We start from the raw sequence: 6,026 nt of genomic DNA on the forward strand, positions 1-6,026 counted from the left end.
TTCTTTGCAAACCACCTATTGTCCTCAGTTACTGAGGCTAAGATCGGTAACATAACCATTTCCGACCATGCGCCGGTGAGTGTGAAGGTGAGAATCAATGAGCTGCCTCCGAGATCCTGGGTCTGGAGGTTGAATGAGACGCTCCTAGAGGAGGAATCCCATAAAAAAGCCATTGAACAGTGCCTCAAAAACTACTTCCTAGAGAACACTAGTGACCTTACTAAGGAGACGTTACTATGGGAGGCTCATAAGGTTGTAATCAGAGGGGAACTCATTAGTCTAGGCTCTAATGCAAAGAAACGAAGACAGAAACAATTAGACTCCCTCCTTCAGCAAATCTCCACACTTGAAATTCTCCACAAGAAAACAAAAACAGAAGAGGACCTAGTATCACTTAAGTGTTTAAGGCATAAGGTCATTGACCTTTTGAACATTAGGGCAGCTGGGGCCTTGAAGAGGTTGCGCTTCAAACAATATCTTCATGGTAACAGAGGTTCTAAACTAGTCTCCAACCTTATTAAGAACCAAAGGAACAAATCCTTTATTCAAGCCATTAAATCCGCCTCGGGCCTCCGACTCATCAACACCCCGGCGATAGCCCAGGAGTTTTGCTCCTTTTATTCGAACTTGTATAACCTCCTGGTACCCCTCACTAGCCAGCAGATCGAGGCTCGTTCATCTGAGTTCCTCAGCTCCATCAACATCCCAAGGTTAACTGCGGATAATATGCATCAGCTACTTCAGCCATTCACAATAGAAGAAGTGGAAAAGGTTCTTATGTCCATCCCTTCAGGCAGGAGCCCGGGGCCTGACGGGTTTCCTATTTCTTATTATAAAAAGTATAAAGACATATTAATCCCACACTTTGCTTCAGCTTGTAATCTCCTCCTTGGGGGTGGCTCTCTGACCCCACAGGCTCAGGAAGCACATATTACGATTATCCATAAAGAAGAGAAGGATAAAGAGGCTTGTGGAAGTTACAGGCCAATATCGCTGTTTAATACCGACCTGAAATGGTGGGCTAAATTGCTTAACAGTAGGATGTCGGTGTTGCTTCCTGGGCTTGTGGGAGAAGAACAGGTAGGATTCGTTGCAGGAAGAGAGGGCAGGCATAACATCAGTAGAGTTATACATACGATTACCCACTCCATTAAATCCAATTCTCCCCTTGTGCTTTTAGGTACTGATGCGGAAAAGGCGTTCGACAGGGTCAGCTGGGCCTATATGGGTAAAGTATTACAAGCCTTTGGTTTCCCAGAGGACTTTATCAGAGCTATTTTTACACTTTATTCTGCACCATCAGCGAGAATATTAGTTAACGGCACCCTGTCGAACGCCTTCCAAATTAGAAATGGTACCCGTCAGGGATGTCCATTATCTCCCACCTTATTTGTCCTCACCCTAGAGACACTTCTGCTTAAATTCCGCCAATCCTCTGTGATCCAAGGGGTGAAGCTAGGAAATTTCGTCCACAAGATGGCCGCTTTTGCGGATGATTTGCTGCTCCTACTATCTAATCCTGTAGAGGCGTTGCCGGAGGTTATGCAGGTTTTTGAGTCTTTTGGGGTCATCTCAAATTTTAAGATAAACTTTGATAAGTCGGAGGCCCTTGGAATCTCCCTTTCTACTGCCCTGCGCACTAAAGTCAAAGCCCTCACACCATTCAAGTGGCCAGCGCAAGCGATAAAATATCTGGGAGTGATGATTCCGACGAATCCCAAGCTGCTGTTCAGTCTTAATTTTCCCCCACTGCTCTCCAAAGTTACCTCAATCCTTTCCAGAAGCAGTTCTCCTTTCCTGACCTGGCTAGGCAGGAAAAATGTGCTCACCACCTACATCCTGCCGTTGATAATCTACACTTTGAGAGCCTTACCCATCTCGATACCTATTAGTTTTATCAATAAACTACAATCTATCATGAGCAGGTACTTATGGGACAAGAAGCGCCCCAGAATGTCCTTTCGCCTCCTTTCCCGAAGGAAAAAATGTGGGGGTATTTCCCTCCCTGACCTATTGACTTACATACAGGCCATTAGCTTGGAAAGATGGCTTAAACTTGCCAGAAAAGAAACACACTGTATGCATATAGACCTTGAATTAGCCTTGTTGGGTAGGGAGCTATTTCATAGGCTGTGGACACCCGAGAGAGCAGGAGAAGAAGTCAAAATTGTAAGTGAGCTTACCAAAGCAATGCTTCATATCTGCCATAAATTCTTGGGGTCAACTTCTACTCAAGATAAGATTTCCCCACTAGCCCCTATCTCAGTCATCCCCACATTATTATTTCCACGAATTAAATCTCCATCAGACATCTGGTTATCAATGTCACATCACAGATTAGGAGACATGAAGGGGATACAGCCCTCATCCAACTTCTATACTGCCCTCTCGGGTGAACCTGCTCTTGGTAAAGACTTTATCCAAATTAATGACTTTGAGAATACCTGTAAACAATTTATGTCATCTAAGTATATTCCATTGCCTGACCCGTCATGGTTAGAGAATTATGTATTACTCCCACACCTACCCCATAAATGTACTACCCTCATTTATAGACAGATTCTAAAAGCGAGAGACTCTAGCATACCACCATGGGTCGCTGAGTGGGGAAGAGAGCTCCAACTTGAATTTAATAATGCTGAAAGTAATTGGATTCAAAAATCCTCGCACGGTTTTTCCAAGTGCATTAAAATCCAGGAAAATTCTGTTAAAACAGCGATGCGATGGTATAGAACCCCTGAGTACCTCTTTAAAATACATCTGCTATCCACGGATCTCTGTTGGAGATGGCATGGCAAGACCACCAGATATGGGATATGGAACCTGTGGCAGCAGAACATCAAATCCTTCTGGGCAGATGTAGAATCTGCCATTAACAGGATCTGTACATTGACCCTAAAGCTTTCAGCTCAGTTAGTACTACTCTGGATGCCAACCCCCAACTTTCGCCCCGGGAAAAATAATCTGGCTACTCACTTACTTATGGCTGCAAAGCTTTTAATTCCAGTTAAATGGAGAGCAGTTGATCCACCAACACTGAAGATGTGGCGCAACAGGGTTCATCAAATATGTCAGATGGAGGAGCTGATAGGCTGGACTTACCATAGCAGAAATAGATTTCTGCAGGTTTGGCAACCATGGCTAGATTATAGATCAAACCTTCTCAACTCCCAACTGTGGGAATCTGATTAGAAATGCAGGTAGATGGCCACCCCTTACAATAGCTAGACAATACCCCTTCCACTTCCCCCTTTTCTTTCCTTTCGTCTTCAATCTGATCATTGCTGGCGATTGGGTCCGGATATGCTATACCATGCCTTTGACATTGTAAACAATATTACCTTTATAGCTATTCCTGAGCAGAATGTAAATGCCGCTTTGGGTCGACACATTGTTGGGTCTGTTATTTCCCTTCTTCCCCTCCCTCTTACTGTTGTGTTATGTGATGAACGTTACCCAGACGCATTGTAAGATCAATAATTTCAAGGGCCCTTAGCCCTAGAAAAGTGGTTGTCACACCCTAACCTGTATTGTTAGGCATTGCCTTTGACGATCTATGACTAGACTTGATGTGATGTGACATACGCTGTACTGCGATACATGCGACATGATGATTGTTTATTTTATTTGCTTATCTAATAAAAAGAGATTTCAAAACAAGTAGAAAAAGAGTGTCACCAAAGCCAGAGTAACACTGCTGCTATGCAGTGGCCCTAGTGTGATATTTAGTAATAGACACATAAGAGAAAGAACATGTTAGACACTAACTAGTGACTACAGAAAGGAAAAACTGCAAATGGTTCAGTGATTTTATTCAAGAGATTCTGTACAAATATTGTTGTATGCAATACCTGTTCCAACAGCCTCTACTGCAGTGTAAAATAACTTACGGTAAGTTCAGTTTGGATGGAAGTATATACACAGTTTTTCAGGTGTTAAAAACTCAATGAACAGAATTTTTTTTTAATTAAAGTTACCACCACAAATTAAAGGTTTAACATGTAACTGATATCTACCAACCAGCAGCAATATATGTAGAACAGAAACACAGATTCATATTGCTGCACAACTGACTATAAAAGAAATTATAGTGCACATACTTTGATTTAAAAACTTTTTTTTTTTGTTTCTGATAGATACTAGGAATTTCTTCCTATGTCATGAAATATTTATGAAAATATAGGATTTATCAGGTCAATCTGTAGAAGGTACCAAAGTTAGATGTCAGAATGGCTGTGGAGTAAGGTTTCCAGCAGAAAATGTGTTTTCTGTGTAATACAAACCTATAAAATATGAACCATACCTATATATTTTGTGATCGACTAAAGTTAGCCACAGCTCTGCTAAAATGTGCTGATAGACCAGATTCAACCAGACAAGAGTTCCCCATAAAGGTACTAGGCCTGCAGCCAAAATCCACGTTGCCCGATCAGATCTGATGAACATGTTAAAAGGGAGCTTCCAGTTCAATTTTTTTTAAAATAATCACATTAAAGGGTTTCTACCACCACATTTTGACCTAATTAGCTGTACCTAACCATGCTATTGTAATTCCTTTCTCTGCAGCGGTTACCCTAAAAAACATAGTTTTATTTGTATGCAAATGAGCCTCTAGGTGCTATGGGGGAGTCTTTTCAGCACCTAGAGGCTCCGTCCACTCACTATTTCTGCCGCCCAGCGCGCTCCAGCCCGCCCCTCTGCTCTAGATTGACATCCTACTCGCGCCTGCGCCGCGTGCTTCTGTATTCGGCGCAGGCGCAGTGACCGTCTCCCTGTGCCGGCATCTTCACTGCGCCGATTACGGCGCAGGGAGCAGTCCAACAGTCACTGCGCCTGCGCCAAATACAGAAGCACACGGCGCAGGCGCGAGTAGGCTGTCAATCTAGAGCAGAGGGGCGGGCTGGAGCACGCTGGGCGGCAGAAATGGTGAGTGGACGGAGCCTCTAGGTGCTGAAAAGACTCCCCCATAGCACCTAGAGGCTCATTTGCATACCAATAAAACTATGTTTTTTAGGGTAACCGCTGCAGAGAAAGGAATTACAATAGCATGGTTAGGTACAGCAGACACTAGAAGATCGCTAGTGTCTGACAGCCAATTAGGTCAAAATGTGGTGGTAGAAACCCTTTAACTGAGGAACGAACAGAACACTTTAGGCCCATTTCAGACGCGAGTCCCACGCATCAGACTCTCAGCGTGTCACGGAGAGCACCTGTCCTGACCTCCCAGCACTGGCGGGGTCGCATAGCATTATATTGATTTATGATGCTATGTAACCCTTAGACTTCTGTAATGTATTGTATTGTATAACACTGACAGCATTAGGTCAGTGTTTTCCAATACATTCTAGACCTGTAAGGGTTACATAGCATCATAAATCAATATAATGCTATGTGAATCCCATCAGTGCTGGGAGGTCAGGATGGGAGCTGCTGCTAGACGGAGGCGTGGGACTCGCTTGTCTGAAAGGGGCCTTACATGATGCCCTCCTTTTCATCGTTTTAGTTACAGATTGTTAATTTTCACGCTCCACTTTGGCCTATCAAGATAGGTAATCAGTATCTAATTGGTGGCGGTTTGACTTAGATTGGCCAGTATTTGGGCTACCAAATACATAATGTGCATCAGGCAGTAACAATATGCAAACATAGCCTTAAAATGTTAAAAAATAGGTTTCCCAGGAGTAAAATATTGAATATCCATGGGGGTCCGACTCCTGGCGCCTCTTCCACTCCGTTTTTTGAAGAGGCCACGCTCTGGTGAGCTCTATAGCCTCTTCCTCGGTCATATGGCCTATTGGTTCAGTCCAATTCAAGTTAATGTGGTTGGGCTGCAATAACTAGCACAGCCACTATACAATTTATGGCGCTATGCTTGGTGTACTTATTACCCATCTTGATAGGTCATCAGTACTATACTCCCAAGAAACCCCTTCAATGTGTTTTTTTTTTTTTTTCTGTAGACAGCTGCTGGTTATATGGAAGTTGAGGTATAGCAAACACTAAGGGTACTTTCACACTGGCGTTAG

The sequence above is a fragment of the Bufo bufo genome, chromosome 3 (assembly GCF_905171765.1).
Source record: "Bufo bufo chromosome 3, aBufBuf1.1, whole genome shotgun sequence".
Taxonomy (NCBI): domain Eukaryota; kingdom Metazoa; phylum Chordata; class Amphibia; order Anura; family Bufonidae; genus Bufo; species Bufo bufo.